General features: G+C 38.5%; 1 pseudogene; it reads left to right on the forward strand.

Moving 5' to 3' along the window:
- Positions 1 to 6,322: 6,322 nt before the first annotated feature.
- On the forward strand, positions 6,323 to 6,666 carry LOC131393872 (transmembrane protein 256-like; annotated as a pseudogene).
- Positions 6,667 to 18,756: the final 12,090 nt, after the last annotated feature.

An 18,756-nucleotide genomic window follows, 5' to 3' on the forward strand; every position in this document is an offset into this window, starting at 1 on the left:
AAACAAATGAATAAACAAAAATGGTTCATGGAAGTAGTCTCTGACTTCCAGATCAGATTCTGCTAAAAATACTATTTTTTACATATAACTCAGTTTTCCTGTCAAAATTTTGATGCAGCTGGAGTTTGAACACACTAATTGCCATTCCATGCTGTATGTAGATTTATGACTCACTCTTCTTTGGAAATCTTATTTACTTATTCAAGTCAATTGGTTTCCCTGAAACATTGTGTTGCTGCCTAATAGTCAAAAGTTCAGCATCATTTTTTTTTTGCTTCAAGAACTAGCAGACAAAATGACATTAGCATTTTTTAAAATTAATTAATTTATTTATTTATTTTCCCCCCAAAGCCCCAGTAGATAGTTGTAGGTCATAGCTGCACATCCTTCTAGTTGCTGCATGTGGGACGCGGCCTCAGCATGGCGGGAGAAGCAGTGCGTTGGTGCGCGCCCGGGATCCAAACCCCTGGCCGCCTGTAGCGGAGCGTGCGCACTTAACCGCTAAGTCACGGGGTGGCCCGACATTAGCATTTTAAGGTGAGTTTTATTTGCCCATATGTAAACGTATGTATTGTTTGATCAAAAAAGATGTATTATTCAAGTGAAGATTATAGAGATCTTTTTGAACATCTACTTCATCTCGAGTTTTAAATTCAGAAGTAGCAACTCCATAGCAATTCAACTTATTTCTGTTTTATTTTATCATACTGGGTTAATCTTAAAGAACCTAATAGCTGTTATTTATATTATAATACTTATTTAATGTATAACAATGTATAACAATATAACATAATGTATAACATAATGTATAACAATATAACATAAATGTTATTTATGTTATAATACTTATTATTTTAGGGCAGAAATATCCCAGTTACATTGATTGCAAAGTAAAATGGAAACTATATGGCAGAGTGGGACCCAAGAATCACACAGGCTGGATTATAATTCCAGCCCTTACACATATAAACTGCATGACTTTGGGTAGATTATGTACTCTCCCAGAGTTTGAATTTCCTCATCTGTAAAGTGGAGATTAACATACATATATGGTTGATGTGGGGATAAAAGAGAACCAACACAAATGCCATGAGCAGTGCCTGGTCCTCAGAGCAGGTGGCCTTCAGCAAATGTTAGTCCCCTTTCCCGCCATTTCTTTGCTCGCCTGACAAATTGGAAAAATGCAGCTATAGAAAGTAGTCTTGGAAGAGACTGAATTGGAAATTTTTGTTATGACACAAAGGATTGGAAGGGTGTCAGTTTTGTGGCGTGAGGATTTGTTGGCATAAACCTAGAGCCTTATGCCTACAAGATATTTGGAGAACTTTACTAGCTTTACGAGAACAGTTTGGATGCCTTCTTCTTATTCCTCCACCATAGAACTTCCTTCTCTTTTCTGAGATTTGTGAATTGTACCTTTTACAGCTCTAAAATAATGCTCTGCTCTCCCTATGGTCTGGACTATTCCATTAGTTACAAAACAATATTTCACCAGCAGAGGCTACTGCAGCTTATATGAAGATGACAAACTGAAAATTCCTCTAAGATTATGTAATGGGTTTTGCGGCAGGAAGAGGAAGAAAATTAAAGAATTTTAAAAATTAAAGAAATTTAAAGAAAATTAAAGTTTAAAATTCCATAAAATAGAATAAAGAATGATGATTACTTGTTGCAGATGTCTATCACACTATATTATATTTATATCCATATTTGTTTCCTATTTCAGAGTGCAAGTTACTTGAGGGCAGAGACTGTGTTGTATGTTTCCTACATCTCTGGGCCTAGCTAAGCACAGAGTACACAGTAGGCGCTCAAAAAATACTTTTAAGGGGCTGGCCCCGTGGCCTAGTGGTTAAGTTCCATGTGCTCTGCTTTGGTGGCCAGAGTTCACAGGGTCAGGTCTTGGGTGCGGACCTACACCACTCATTGGTGGCCATGCTGTGGCAGCAACCCACATACACAATAGAGGAAGATTAGTGCGGATGTTAGCTCAGGGTGAATCTTCCTCAGCAGAAAAAAAAAAAAAACTTTCAAAATACGTACTAAGAATAAATCTTGGTAGACATAAGAATACATATGAGTACAATCTATTGACATGGCCAGAACCACAAAATTCAATCTCCTACTGTCAAAACCTTACCCATCTTTCAAGGCCCAGACCAGGGGCAAAGGGACTATGGGAGTGTCTACCCAGACACTCCCTTAATCCTTTCACAACCCCAAAAGATAATCTTCCTCACTTTTGCATACTTATATCACTTTGTGCCTCTTTTTTTTGAACATTTGCCACTCTCTGCCTTATGTTATAATCTGTTCAGTGACTTAGGTATCAATTACTATTAACTCCTGCCTGTTCATTGTTGTGTCATCCTTATGTGTCTCACAGTGCCAACAGACAGTGTGTCCTCACCAAATGCTTGCCAAATTCACTCATTATCCAACAGCTAAGCTCTGAAATCTTAAAGTTAAAAAAAAAAGCTTTAAAGTAGCTTCAAAACCCTTTTGGAAATAGGCATATTCACAATAAAATGAATATAGGAAAATACTGGATATAGTAGAACTGCATATAATAGAAAGATACTACCCATTTCACATCTGGGCTCCATCATTTGTTTGCTGCTGGACTGTGGTCAAGTTACCTAGCCTCTCTGTGCCTCAGTCTCTTCATCTATACAGTGGGGCAATAATAATACCTAAGACTTAGGGTTGGAGACAATATATGCAAAGGTCTTGGAAGAGAGCTTGATACATAGTGAGTACTCAATAATTGTCATCTACTATTTAAAATAACAACAATAATAATAATAATAATAATAGACTCAAAGAAAGATTCCTACCTCATATCCAGCTTCTCAAAAGAATACCAGATGCTGGAGATGTGAAAGGAAATGACATTGATATAATTTTTTTAAAATTCTATTGTGGTAAGAACACTTAACATGAGATCTACCCCATAACAGACTGTTAAGTGTACAATACAGTATTGTTACCTACAGGCACCATGTTGTACAGCAGATCTTTAGGACTTATTCATTTTGCATAATTGAAACTTTATGCCTGTTGATTAGCAATTCTTCATTTCCCCCTCCCTCTAGCCCCTGGCAACCACCATTCTATTCTCTCCTTCTATGAGTCTGACTATTTTAAATACCTCATATAAGTGGAATCATGCAGTATTTGTCCTTTTTGTGACTGGTTTATTTCACTTAGCATAATGGCCTCAAGGTTCATCCATGTTGTCATATATTACAGGATTTCCTTCTTTTTAAAGGCAGAATCATATTCCATTGTATGGATATACCACATTTTCTTTATCCATTTGTCTGTCGATGGGTATTTAGGTTGTTTCTACATCTTGGCTATTGTGAATAATGCTGCAAGGAACATGGGAGTGCTAATATCTCTTCATGATTCTGATTTCAATTCTTTTGGATAAATATCCAGAAGTGGAATTTTTGGATCCCACTACCATACTGTAGTTCTATTTTTAATGTTTTGAGGGACCTCCATACTGTTTTCCATAGCACCTGCATTTTGCTTTCCCATAAGTTATGTACAAAAGTTCCAACTTCTCTACATCCTTGCCAATCCTTGCTATCTTTTCTTTTCTTTTTTTTTTTAATAACCATCTTAACAGGTGTGAAGTGATATCTCATTGTGGTTTTGACTTGCATTTTCTTGATGATTAGTGACATTGAGCATCTTTTTGTATACCTGTTGGCCATTTGTATGTCTTTTTTGGAGAAATGTCTATGCAAGTCTTTAGCCCATTTTTTAATCAGACTATTCATTTTTTTTTTTTTTTTTGCTATTGAGTTGTATGAGTTCCTTATATATTTTGGAAATTAATCCCTTCTGTGATCTACGGCTTGCAAATATTTTCTTCCATTCTGTAGGTTGCCTTTTCACTCTGTTATTTTTTTCTTTGCTGTGCAGAAGCTTTTTGGTTTGATGTAGTCCCATTTGTCTATCTTTGCTTTTGTTGCCTAAGCTTTTGGTGTCATATCCAAGAAATCATTGCCAAGACCAATGATGTGAAGATTTTCCCCTATGTTTTCTTCTAAGAGTTTTACAGTTTCAGGTCAACATTTAAGCCTTTAACCCACTTTGAGTTGATTTTTGTATATGGTGTAAGATATGGGTACAATTTCTGATATGTATTTTTACATTGCTAAAGTGGTTCTTTCTCTTTGCCATTCAGTTTCTGCGATCTCCTCTTCAACCCCATGGTCAATATTTCTTTTTTTTCTTCTAAAATTTCTTCTCTTCTTGCAAGATTCATCTTTGCCTAAAATAGGGCCCATTTCTCTCTGCTTTTCTTCCCCTATTTCTTACCGTCCCAGATATGCATTTCTTCTGGTGCTCTCCTGCCCCACCTGCAGCCAGCACTGAGCCCAGAGGAAAGTTTTCACATGGAATATCTGAGATTCAACCCTCGGGTAATAATTCTCCTGCTTTAGTCACTCATATCCTTTGATTCACTGAATCTAGTGCCTTCTGGTTGCTGACCTAAATAAAATCCCTAGATTTTTAAAGACAATATAAAGTTTATTCTGGTAACAACCATGATTTCATCACAGAAGCTAATGAACTTGAGAATTCTATGAAATCACCCAAGCATAGAAAGCCTATTTTCCAAGGTTCCTTTTTCTTAGTTCAAAGCCACAAAAATTGGAACATGATGGAATTTGACTTCCAGCCCACATTTGCCTTGCATCTAAATAATTATGAGTTATAAATCAAGCTAACAAATGGTGAAATAAAACATGTTCTGTTCTCCTACCTGGACAAATATACCATAGTAATGACCTACAAGGCCAAGGTTGAATTTAGAATTCTCAGATTCCTTGGTGTTCTGTACAGGAATGTGGAGAGAGAGGGAAAGCTGGCCTCCAGCCCTGGACCAATCTCTTTCCCTTTCACCCCAACCCTATTCCTCACATGAGGGGCCTTGCATCCCCCTGTGGACTCCCTAAGCACGATTCAAGCTCTGTCCAGACATGCTCACTCCCTTCAGGAAGCAGTACCTTGGATACCCTTTGGGCCAGCACAGCCTGCTCTTTGAAGATAGACCCAGGGAAGAGGTCACGCAGGCTCAGGGCCATTTTGGACAGGGTTCTGAGTACCTAGATTATGATCTAGAAGAGATGGTACAAGTTCTAGGTAGGAAGGAGTACCGTCAGAGGAAGGCCAGAGAGGCACCTTCGGAAGCTCAGGATCCAGACAGGGGCCTCCTTGCCCAAGTCAACTGCTCAACCCAATGGTGCATCATGTCCTCTCAGCCCACCTTTCATTTCAGTCTCAGCCACAGTGGACGGTTCCACGGAAGCATGGGTTTTCCTTGTGCTGCCAGCATCCTATCTCAAGCTCAAGCTCAACTTTCTGCCCCGGGGCCCTCTCCAACATTGTAGGAGATTGCCACACACAAACGCAGCTCAGAAAATACCTTGAAGTTAACAGCCTCAGAGGAAGCCTCAACTAATAGAGGGCAGGAGCAGGTGAGCAAATGCTCAAGTCTCGCGTTTTGGAGGGGTAGATAGTTCTGGACAGCTTTCCATGAGCTTCTTTTGAGACCCTGGTAGAAACCAGCCCACTGTTGCCAGCAGCAACCTCAATAGCACACCCTGATCTTGGCTTTTCTTCCTTCCCTGCCTCTCTCTCCCTTCCTGGAATCACTTCCCAAATAAACCACCCACACCCCAGGCCTTCCCTCAGGCTCTGCTTTTAGGGGTATGCAAAAGAGGAAAGAACAAACCCAGGAAGTAGAAGGAGCAGCGCCTTCCAAGAAGGACCCCATCGTCAGCACAGTCTCACCGGAGTCCTCCATCAGCAAGCTTTTAAGAGCTTTTCTTAAGGTGCAAGTATTCTCCACACGTTTACAGTATAACCTAAACTCCTATTCAAGAGGTTTTTGGCTTTGTTTTGTTTTGTTCCTTGAGGTAGTGGTCCCTTTGCTCTTCCCTCTATTTTAGTGTCTAAATTCCCTTTATGAAGCCTCGTTCTCATGGATAAAATTTACCGAATGGCCTGCGGCCTGTTGAGAGACAGGTTGCAGGAAGCTTCTTATGGAAAATGCACAAGGAAGAGAAGCAGACCAGAAGCACAAAGCTGTTGCTAACCTGGACATCAAAGATTACAATGAACAAGAGAAAGTGCAAATAGCCCCCTACAGCTGACCACTGGGCTGAGGACTGCCCATACCAGATTTTCCTGGACACTCCCCATCTCAAATTTTTCACATGAGATTCATAAACACGTTCCTCTGGTCAGACCGCTGCCTGGATTTAAGCTTCAGAAAATGGTGTCACAGACATCCACAGCCATGGCCAGGCCATGGGCTGCTTTCTGTCACCTGGGCACCTTGTCCGGACCTGAGGCCGTAGGCTTGGCCTTCTATGGGGCACATGCAGCCCAGTTCCTGGATGCCCGTGGGAAGGAGCTCTTTGACAAGGCCAACAAACACTACTTCTTACACAGCCTGGACTGTTAGGGGTGCCCCATTGCAGAAAGCCTCTGAGTCAGGTTACTACCAGCTCTGGAACCACCTTATTCTGCACCAGCTTTTACCGCCCGGCTCTGAGTGGACACCCCAGAGCCCAGACTGTGGTCCCTGTGGGAAGGAGCCTGCTACTCTTGGGCTAGCTTGCCTTGGCTCTTTGTGTTTAATTCCTGGCTAATTTTTTGAGAGTTGGAGCAGGAGGGGATTAAAAGAGAAACGCAAATTTAAAAAACAGGAAAAATAAGTTCAGTATACAATGAGAGGTCTCATTACGGTCATGGGCTCTTCTTCCCCCTACCCTGATCTGCTCTGGGGCTTCAGCCACCCTGACCTGAAGGTGAACCTGACCGTCTTTAAAACACTTAAACACACTTTAAAAACCAAAAATGAAGTGGGCGGCAGAGAGAGGATCAACCCGGGAAACCATCAATCTTAGAGCTGGAAGGAACCTTAGACTAAGCCCTCACTTGTGGCAGATGAGACTCTGCCATAGGATTATGCCTAAGATAATCACTGCGCTTGTCTATAGATATGGGAAAAGTAATCCTAAAACCTAAAATGGTTGCATATCGCAACCATTTGCTATATAATAATGTTTAAAAGCAAAGGGCTATTTTGTATGTAAACGGGTGTGGGGGGATCCTACAGGGTGTAAGCTGATGGAGTTATTTCCTTATCTGTGCTGACCCCCAGTGGTGGAGGTAAGAAGGCACACCCAGGAGGGGGCGCTGGCATTAGTGCATCCAGGCAACAGACATTTACAGAAGAGAACAGATAATTACCCGTCATTATAATCAATGCCACAATAACCTTGTAGGTTTGGTCTTCCTCTCCAGAAATTAGAATATCACCCCTATAGTTATGAATAAAGACTTTTTATGTACAAGCACTTGAAAATCACATTTTAACCTCCAGATCGAAGGCCATGGAAAAATGTCTTAAATGTTCAAAGAATTATTGAGCAAACATTTATTTAAATGCACCATGGGGGGCGGGCCGGCCCCGTGGCTTAGCGGTTACGTGTGAGTGCTCCGCTGCTGGTGGCCTGGGTTCGGATCCGGGCGCACACCGAGGCACTGCTTCTCCGGCCATGCTGAGGCCGCGTCCCACATACAGCAGCTAGAAGGGTGTGCAGCTATGACATACAACTATCTACTGGGGCTTTGGGGGAAAAATAAATAAATAAATAAAATTATAAAAATAAAAAAATAAAAAAATAAATGCACCATGGGCCAGGCACTGTTCTAGGTCCTTGGGATAGAAAGACCAATAATACAGGGCCTTTGGCTAGAGGAACTCGTGGTTCTTGCCCTGGAATTAAAGATCATCAAATCATTGCATTCAGTGTGATGTGCACTATAACAGACATTGTAATGATCTTTTCTTTTTCATATTTCCCCCTAGACAACAGTGGTTCAACAAAATGTAAATGGAGGAGTATTCTAACATCTTCCCTCCCCTAACATCTAAAACAAACCTTCCATAGCTGCCTCTCCAGGCTCCTCTCTCAAGATGCAAACACCTCGAGAAAGACCATGTCTTGATCAAATCCACTCATCCTTTCCTGAGGTCAGCCTGAGGTCACAGGATGCAACTTTCACCAGATAATTTTGTTCATCTTCCATAAACCTTTAAATCTACTCTGTGAAAGGCTTTGAAGACAAAACAAAACACTTTCCTATTACAGTAGTTCCCCCTTATCCTTGCTTTCACTTTCCATGGTTTCAGTTACTCATGGTCAATTGCCCTCTGAAAATAATGCTAGGTCACAATGCTGAGTCATTCACCTCACTTCATCTCATCACGTAGGCATTGTACCATCTCACATCATCACAAGAAGAAGGGTGAGTTTAGTGCCATATGATATTTTTGGAGAGAGAGAACCACATTTACAAAACTTTTATTACAGTACACTGTTAGGATGGTTCTATTTTATTATTAGTTATGGTTGTTAATCTCTTACTGTGCCTAATTTATAAGTTAAACTTTATCATAGGTGTGTATGTATAGGAAACCCTACATAGTATATATAGGGTTTGGTACTATCTGCAGTTTCAGGCATCCACAAGGGGTCTTGGAACATATACCCTCCAGATAAGGGAAGACTACTGTATTCACATTTTAAAAAACAGCTATTAACTTCATAACAATTATTTTTTCAATATCAGTGTAGAAGCAACAAATTGGATTTTTACACTAGTATTATTAACAGCATCAAACATCAGAGATAGCAGAGAAGAAAAAAATAACTTGGTAACTATAGGTTTGTCAGAATAACAAAAAAAAAAGGCAAACTTTTAAAATATGCCAAATTACAAATTAAATAGAAAATGGTTGGAGGTATGGTAATGAAGAAAAGAAAAAACTTAGCAAGCAGTATTGTGAAAATAAAATAAATATAGTGACCTGAGCTTTGGGCATCTTTGTATGCAAAACAGAAGATGGAAAAGAGGCAATATGCGTGGATCTGAATACATTAACAAATTTCAGTAAAAAGTACATTGAAATATATTCATCCTTAGTAGATGAACAAAAGGAATAATGCTTTAGATTTGGGCAACTTTGGTTAAAAGGATGGAAGAAATTTTGAGCCATTTGAAAAGAAAGTAATTGAAACTAAATTAGCCAAAGTTTAGGATTAAATTAATTCAATTAGGGTTTAATTAGTAATTTAGGGGGAAATGTTACCTAAATAAGTGACAGCCAAGGAATGACAGACATATTCTAAAATATCAAAAGCTAACAATGTCTTGGTTTAGACAGGTATTACTGAGAAAGGACCAAAAATGATAATTTTTACTTTTTAAGAAAATGTTAGACTTTTGGTTAAAGATGACTGAATGAAGTTGGATCACAGGATCTACCTCCCTCAATACCTAATGACATAAACTACCAAAGAGAAACAGCACAATTCCCCTGGAGTAACCAAACACGGAAAGGGGCATAATGTCAGGTAATAACCTTCAGAAAGAGATGATGGCTAATGAAAGAGAAAGAAAACTTTGGAAAGGCTCTGCCAGGTGTCAAACCCACTCTCATCAACAAAATTAGTCCAGAGCCATTAGGCAGTACAGGTGCAGAGTCTAGGACCGCAAAACCATAAGGACCTCCAAGAATGTTTGCTATTGTCTCAAAACAAAACAAAACAAAAAAATTAAAATTAATAAAAATTTCAATGCTGTATTATTAAAATTCCTGCAAGTATTTTTATAGGAAAATTACATTTAATGTGAAATATGTGATCACTTTAATATGTTTGATATGAGAAAGAACAAGAATGTCTCCAAAAATGAGTGTTCAGGACCTACCATAATTCCTAAATGGCTCTGCTAATATGCCCCATATTAAAGAGAAGGGGACTGGGGGAATAGCTTTATCTTGTCATGAAGTGAAAAAAAAAAATTCCTCTAAAGGTCAGCATTGATTTCACTTTTACTTCAGTTATTTTTTTCTGTTAAATTCAAGCAAAATATAACGACTAAAATAAAAAAACTTGCCGGATGGGCTCAACAGTAGAGTGGAAACGACAGAAGATAGAAGCAGTGAACTTAAGAACAGTGAAAAGAAATTACTCAATCTTAACAACAAAGAGAAAACAGATTGGAAAAAAAATAAACAGAGCCTCAGAGACTTGTGGAACATTAACTAAAGTTATAATATTTGTGTCATTGGGTTCCCAGAAGGAGAGAAGAAAGATTGGGGAGCTGAAAATGTATTTGAAGAAATAATGACTGAAAACTTTCCAAATTTGGTGAAAGACATAAACCTATATATTCATGAAACCGAATGAACCCCAAATCAAAGAAAACCATGACAAGACACTTCATAATCAAACTTCTGAAAACTAAAGGCAAAGGAAAAATCTTAAAAGCAATCAGAGAAATGATGCGTTACCTATAGAGGAACACCAGTTCAGATAACAGCAGATTATTCGTCTGAAACCATGGACGTCAGCAGGAAATGGCACACCATTTTTCAAGTGCTGAAAGAAAACAATTAGATGATTGTGAATTGTGTATCCTGAGAAACTATCCTTCAGGAAGGAAAGGGAAATAAAAACATACTCAGATGAAAGAAGGCTTAAGAATTTGTCACTGGCAGACCTACCCTTAAAGAATGGCAAAAGGATGTTCTCCAGATAGAAAGAAAATGATAACCGAAGAAGGCTTGGAACTTCAGAAAGAAGAGAACAATGGAATGGGTAAAAATAGGGCCAAATATAATACACTATTTTCTTCTCATGAGTTTCTGAAATCATATTTGATGGTTGAAGCAAAAATTATGGTGGCATCTGTGTAGTGCTCACTGTAGGTAGAGGAAATACTTGAAACAATTACATTTAAAAAGTAGGAAAGGTAAAAGGACCTAAATGGAAGTAAATTTTCAATATTTCATTTGATGTAGTTAAACATCAATACCAATAGGCTGTGATGTTATGTACGTATATTGTAATACCTACAGCAATCTCAGAAAACTGTACAAAGCAATATATTCAAAAACAATATAAATTAGGGGCTGGCCTGGTGGTGTAGTGGTTAAGTTCGTGGGCTCCATTTTGGCGGCCTGGGGTTCACAGGTTTGGACCCCAGGCTTGGTCCTATGCACCGATTTTCAAGCCATGCTGTGGTGGCGCCCCACATGAAAAGTAGAAGAAGATGGGCATGGATGTTAGCCCACGGCCAACATTCCTCAGGAAAAAGAGGAGGATTGGCAACAGATGTTATCTCAGGGCTAATCTTTCTCACCAAAAACAAGACAAAAACAAAAACAAAAAAGAAAAAAACAGTATAAATTAAACAAGGTGTAATCCTAAAAAAATGATCAAGAAGGTAAGAAAAGAGAAACAGGAATAAAACAGAAAACAAATGATAAAATGGCAGACTGAAGCTCTAACATTTCAAGAATTACTTTAAAGACAAATTGTCTAAAAACACTAATTAAAGAACAGAGATTAGCAGAATAGATTTAAGAAAAAGAAAAGACAGTATTATCCAACAACAGGCTGTCTACAAGAAACTCACTTCAAACACAACATAGGTAGGTTGAAAGTAAAAGGATGAAAAAAGATGTATCATGCTAACATTAATAATAAAAGCAAGAGTGGCTACATTGATAATAGATAAAGTAGACTTCACAGAAAAAAATTAAAAGGGATAAAGATGGACATTATATAATGATTTTTAAAAGTCTGTCAAGAAGACATAGAGATCCTTAATGTGTATGCACCAAACAATAGAGCTTCAAGATTCAAATACATGCAAATGTAAAACTTTTTATCAGAATTAGTATTATAATGATTCCATTTATTCAGAATTATTTTAGTCTATCCATCCTCCCATCATCTATCTTTCCATCTTCCTGTTTATCTGTATATGTGCCCAGAGGGGTGAATGGCATGGTATTTTCCTATATTAATAGTGGTAATTTCTGTGGCCGGGCCAGTGGCACAAGTGGTTAAGTGCACGCGCTCTGCTTTGGCGGCCCAGGGTTCGTGGGTTTGGATCCTGAGTGCGCACCGACGCACCGCTTGTCAAGCCGTGCTGTGGTGGCGTCCCATATAAAGTGGAGGAAGATGGGCATGGATGTTAGCTCAGGGCCAATCTTCCTCAGCAAAAAAAAAAAAGAGGAGGATTGGCATTGGATGTTAGCTCAGGGCTGATCTCCTCACCAAAAAAAAAAAAAATTAGAAAATAATGGTAATTTCTAACTTGTGGGTTGGGAATGGTTCTTTCCCATCTCCTTTGTCCTTTGCTATATTGGTTGATTTTTTTTAGGTGAGCATTTTTTATAACAATAAAGTCGTAAAAATAAGTAACTAAATTAAGGTAAAATAATCTGTAAACTAACGAGCTCAATGTTTAAATTTTTTATTGGCATTCCAAATTGGATTCAAATTAGATTTTGGAATAGTATCTCAGAGACAGCAGAGATGTTCAACTTATGTTAACTCTGCTGTGCCTGTGGTTTAGTTTAAGCAATTTGCTTTGTGAAGGAACAGAAATCCAACCAGAATTTAAATATATATAAATGGTTTTTCAATGATTAAATTAAAATGAGATAGAGTCAACTCCTCATTTGAATAAAGCAGAGCATCCTGATCTGTGTTCTGGGGCACCATGTGTTACAGGTATGTGGAGATACTGATGCCTCAGCCATCGGGAACTCTCAGTGGGGTCTGGGGCACTGGAGCCTCTGAGTCATTCACCTCAGGCCACAAGCACCACTGTCCATTTACCCCCATTTGTTATAGAAATATTATTTTCTCTGCACGCTATGATGCAAAGAAAAAAAACTTGGGGGGAAAGCTGGAAGGTTCATTACACCCTAATGCATAGGTTGTGTTGGTATATGAAGGTGAAGTTTCTTCTGGATTAACTAAGAAACCTCACTAATATTTATGCCAACTTAAAGAACTGATTATTAAGTAACAATTAGAATTGTAGGGGTGATAGGTTATATTTCATAGAACATAGCAATAATCTTAAGTCTATGTATCGAAAGAGACTCCATAGTTAAGTAGAAATTAAAACAAGATGAATTAATATTACTGTGAATGCTTTCAATTTACCAATTTATCAGAATTAGTTTTATGATTCGGGAGATTTCCTACTTTTTTTCAGTAGAAAGAGAAGAGGGAATATTTTATTTTATTTTTATATTCCTTAGATTATTTTTCACTAGAAGCATTCTCAAGGCTAAGCGTGGTAGTTCCAAATAGCGTCAAGAGAAGAAAGTAGACTTAAGAAGATTAGATCTTAAAACATGGAAAAGAGCCAAGAACATCTAAGATACTATTAAAGAAGAAAGAGGGACGATGCACCCTGCCAAAGATCAGAACTTTTACGAAGCTACAGCAACTAAGACAGTGTGGTATTGCCACGAAGATAAACAAAGTGACCAATGAAACTGGCCCATGAAGCAGAATAGAGTGCCCGCAACCAGACTCCACAGAGTTAATCTTCAATATGTGATATAAGTGGCACGGCAGATCAGCAAGGAAAGGAGGGACTTTTCAATAAATATAACTAGAAAAAATGGTTAATGATACAGAGAAAAAATGAAATTATATCCACACCTCACTCTATCTACAAAAATTAATTCCAGATGGATCAAGGGCTTAAATATCAGAAGCAAAACTTTAAACTGTTGAGTAGATCAGGGAAATGCAAATCAAAACTACAATGAGATATCACCTCACTCCCGTCAGAATGGCTATAATTAACAAGACAGGAAACAAGTGTTGGAGAGGATGTGGAGAGAAGAGAACTCTCATACACTGCTGGTGGGAGTGCAAACTGGTGCAGCCACTATGGAAAACAGTATGGAGCTCCCTCAAAAAATTAAGAGTAGAAGTACCATACGATCCAGCTATTCCACTGCTGGGTATTTACCCAAAGAACATGAAAACACCAATGCGTAAAGATACATGAACCCCTATGTTCATTGCAGCATTATTCACAATAGCCAAGAATTGGAAGCAACCTAAGTGCCCATCAAGGGACGAATGGATAAGGAAGATGTAGTATATATACACAATGGAATACTACTCAGCCATAAGAAACAATGAAATTCAGCCATTTGTGACAACATGGATGGACCTTGAGAGTATTATGCTAAGAGAAATAAGTTAGAGGGAGAAAGTCAAATACTGTATGATCTCACTCATAAGTAGAAGATAAAAACAACAACAAACAATCACACAGAGACAGAGATTAGATTGGTGGTTACCCGAGGGGAAGGGGGGAGGGAGGAGGGCAAAAAGGGGTGATTAGGCACATGTGTGTAGTGATGGATTGTAATTAGTCTTTGGGTGGTGAACATGATGTAATCTACACAGAAATCGAAATATAATGATGTACACCTGAAATTTATATAATGTTATAAACCAATGTTACTGCAATAAAAAGAAGAAAAAAAGAAATAAAAAATAAAATGTTTAGTAGAAAATATAGGTGAATGAGATGCAAAAAGACATTTAACCCATAAAAGAAGATTAAAATTTTTAACTATAGCAAAATTAAGAACTTCTTTCATCAAAAAGTGAAAAAACAAACTATAAACTGGAAAAAGATGTTTGCAGCAGACAAGACCTACAAAGGGTTAATATCATATCAACACAGTATAAGGAAAGCCTATGAATTAATACAAAACGACAACACAACAGAAAATTGGCAAAAGACATTAATAGGGATCTCACAGAAGAGGAAACATATGACCAATAAACATGTAAAAATGTGCTCAACCTCAGTCATCAGTCAACTCACATGAACAATGAGATGTTTCACATCTATTCCATTGGCAAATATTAAGAAGTTTGACGACACCAAATATGGAGAGATTGTGGATCAAAAAAGATCACTTATTATCTGGTGAGAGTTTAAATTAGAATCACCACTTTGGAAAACAATTTGGATTATCTCATGAAGTTGAGCATTGTCATATCTTATGGCAGAGCAATTCGTCTACAATAAATGGTAGGGAAACTTTTGCCCATGTGCACGAAGAAAGAAAAAAATGGCTCACATAGTGCCATTCATAATAGCAAAAATCTGGAAATAAACCAAACGTTCATTGATAGGAGAATGGGTAAGTTAATAGGAGAATGGATAAATAAGCTATACAATTAAAAAAACAGCTAAACAATACGTTGTTTAAGCAATCAGATATGTGCTATAAAACACTTCCTTTTTAAGCAAGGGAATCATAAACATAAATTCAAGTAGTGGTTACCTCTGGACTGGGGTTGTCAGGGGGAGGGTGTGAAGCAGGGAAAAGGATCGGGGAAGAGCAGTCGTGAGTAGATCTTAGGGTCAGAGTTCTAGTTCTTGGGTTGTGTTGTGGGTTCACAGGTGATCACTATATTATTCAAATACATTCAAATATATTTACATAGAGGCCCAAGCACAGTCAAGGATGAATGATGAGCCAAGGTGTGCTATGAACCAAGGATTATGATTAATCCATTTTGTGTACTTTACGTCATTTTAAAAAGAGAGAAAAGTAAAACAGAAAAGAATATTTAACAAATGGAAAATAGGGCTTCTTGTGATTTTCTTATTCTACAATTCTCTTTGTTGCCTCTTTAGCAATGTTTTGTTTTAAATTTGATTCTTCATAAAATTTCTTACCTTTGGTTCTTCAGATTTCTTTTCCAAGCTTATTCTTAAATATTTAGTGCTCACTACTTGTTAATATCCAGGTGAAAAAGTTCAGAATACATTCTTTCAAGGGTTCAGTTTCTGCAATATGTTATAAGTATTAATGTTTCATGTAAACTATTTCCTTTCCAATTGTTACTGTCATCTAGAAACAAAGTAGCATTATACTCTACAAGTGTTTGGGTTGATTTTTAATGTAGCCTAGGATTGGATTAAATGCTGCTTTCTAACAACACAGATTCATCAATGGCCTAGCACACTAATCTATCAGTTGTTAGTGTTGACGCAAATAATCAATAACCAATCTATAGATAAGAAAGATAGTTAATGAGCTAACGTGAGGACTAGCCCAGAAGCACTCTCTTCCCCAGGGAAGAAAGCACTCTGGAGAAGCGTGGTTTACAGCATGATTATATACTGTTTCAGAACAAAGAACGTACACCAAGCATGATAGAAAGCAATTTTTCTCCAAAGTCACGAGGAGATGTTTTGCCGAAGTTTAGCACATACACAGCAGGTCAACTTAACCTTGGTTCTCTGGGAAGATAAAGCTTATCCTCAAAGTACTGGCATTGGTGTCAGAGAAAGGGAGACATTACAACCCTATCTTTAAAGAGTGCCTTCTTTGCTTTGGGAAAACGTTTGGAGCAGAGGTACAATGCATGTTTGGTGGGCCATAAGTCAGGCTACTCTGGGAAAAACAAGTTTTAGGACAAATCAGATTTAAACCAGAATGGCTTCCACACATACCTCAATATGTGAAAACTTATTATTCCTTTTATTATTTTCGTATCACCAGTTATCTGTGTATTTTTCCACTGAGTTGGAAAAGGAAAGTACAAACGCTGTGAAGTTAGACTAGTTGTAACACCCAGAACATTTGGGGAGCTTTGTTTTTGTTTTTTTTATTCTTTGGCTGCTTGACTGTCACACTTTCTTGCATCTCGGTTGTAAGGTACAAGTATGGAGATTTTCCCTTAGTGCCTTCTGGCATATGACAGCAGACTCTCCATTTAGAAGAATTTAAGTATTTCGTATATCAGTGTGACAACTAAAGGAACAAATTGTCATTGTATCTTTTAGTTCCTGAAGACAAGACCACAATGACAGTAACTAGGTCAAGGCATGGTGTCCAGAGAGGTTGGTTTTCGGGAGCGAATCTCCTTCACCTCCCTGTCATGACTTATTGATCAGACCAGAAAGTTCTGATGGAGCAATACAGCAAAACAGCAAACATCACGGTGTGTGATCACTGTTGTGTGCTGCTGATACGTGTGAGGGTCACTAGTCCTGTCTTCTTGCTGACAACAGGTAGGTTGAAAAATGTCTCCTTGGAGATTTTCTTGAGTCTTTGCAGTTGTATTGGGATGAACTTACTTAGAGTTCAGGAAGATTGGTGAACAACATAGGAACACAGGTTGAATGTTACCCCTTGGCAGGCCTAGGTTAGAGTAGCTGGTCTGTCCTTTGTCCTTGTAGCCTCGGGTCAGCCTTGGGACACATCATGACGCCACTACTGATTTGGAACTTGGTGGAGAGTGGGTTGCAAATCCCTGTGTGTAGGGAGAAAAAGAGACATTAATGACAAAAAGTTATAAATGAGTGGGACTGACATCTGCTAACTGTGGGAGGTAGGGGTTCAAGATATAAGAAGTTAGTCCCTGACAGTCATATTTGTTAGTGGGGCTTGATAAAACCCCTTCCAGTGAGGTTCAAGCAATGTGAAAACTGATGAACTCAAATGTGAAACCAATGTTATTTCATGATCCTCCAGATCAACTGGTAGCACCTCTCTTACTTGTGAATGAAATTTCATATCTCGTATGTATCGTTATAATCCAACACAACGCCGTTTAACTCATATATATTCTGTCGCTGTGCCCGGAAAACCCCAAGTCCTACAAAGTAATATTTCATATGAGGAGGGTGCCAGTCTTTTATAAGCTATAGATTTCATGTTCATAAGACCTACGGGCAGGGCCAGTTTTAACACATATCATGGCAAGTTTAGTTTTCAAAATGCAATTTTGATATTTTAGCATTCCTGTTGGGTCTGGATGATGTAGCTAGTGGAGGCATTGCTGGTGTTATAAGGCTTTACAAACTGTTTACACCACCCTGTGCAAAGCCCACTCACTCTTAACGGACAAGGTGTTTCAAACCTTGGAATTGTGAAAGATGACGTGAGTGGAGCCATATTAAAATAGAGCCGGAGCAGCCACTTCAGAGGACTTGCCTTGCATGTCTTGTTTTTTTAATCTTCCAAACTGGACCAAACTGCCAGCATTCTGGGAAGTCAGTAAGGACAAGGATATCCTGTTTGTAAGGACTGATGGAGGTGGGCTTTGCTGGTGACCAGATAGCTAACCAATCAATGGAGGACAAATCTAGCCTTTTGCCTGATGACCAAATCTCAAGCCAGTCTCTGAAGTACAAACCTAGCCTTACCTCATCCAGCACCAACGCACTCTTCTTTAATACGACTCACCTCATCCTCCCTTGTTCCCATAAAAACCCTAAGCCCCTCTCCTGTAATTGGAACAAGTTTTGGGTCTCTACCTGAATCTATGTTTCCTGAATTGCAATTCTCATTGCCCAAATAAATACCTGCTGTTTAAATTGTAGTGGTTTTTCCTCGGTCGACAGAACAAAGTCTTTTACAACATTTATTGACATGTATTTACATATCAGTTGCTTCTACCCATCCTGAAAAGACACAACTACTAACGCATACATTTATAAGGATAATATTTTATTTAAATAGATTGTCTGAATAATTATAAATACCTTCAAGGAGAAGGATGAGCTGTCTTCTTTGTCTCTAAAGTTTTTCTCATACTGTGGGCCTGAAATAGGGCTGTTCTCACAGCATTGTTGAGCTACGCTGGCAAAATTGCGGCGCATGTTACTCACGCCTCATTATTTTCAGAACTCTTTCCTTGTTCCTGTGTGCCAGGCCATGAATTAAATTAGTGGGAAGTGGAAATAAACCCTTTGGCAACGCCAATGGCCGTCTAGGGAGTACCAAAGACAATTGGGGGACAAAGTTACCCTGAGAGTTTGCTAAGTATTTTCCCTCCTGAATTTAGGGTTGTCAGA

The sequence above is a fragment of the Diceros bicornis genome, chromosome 29 (genome assembly GCF_020826845.1).
Source record: "Diceros bicornis minor isolate mBicDic1 chromosome 29, mDicBic1.mat.cur, whole genome shotgun sequence".
NCBI classification, from domain to species: Eukaryota; Metazoa; Chordata; class Mammalia; order Perissodactyla; family Rhinocerotidae; genus Diceros; species Diceros bicornis.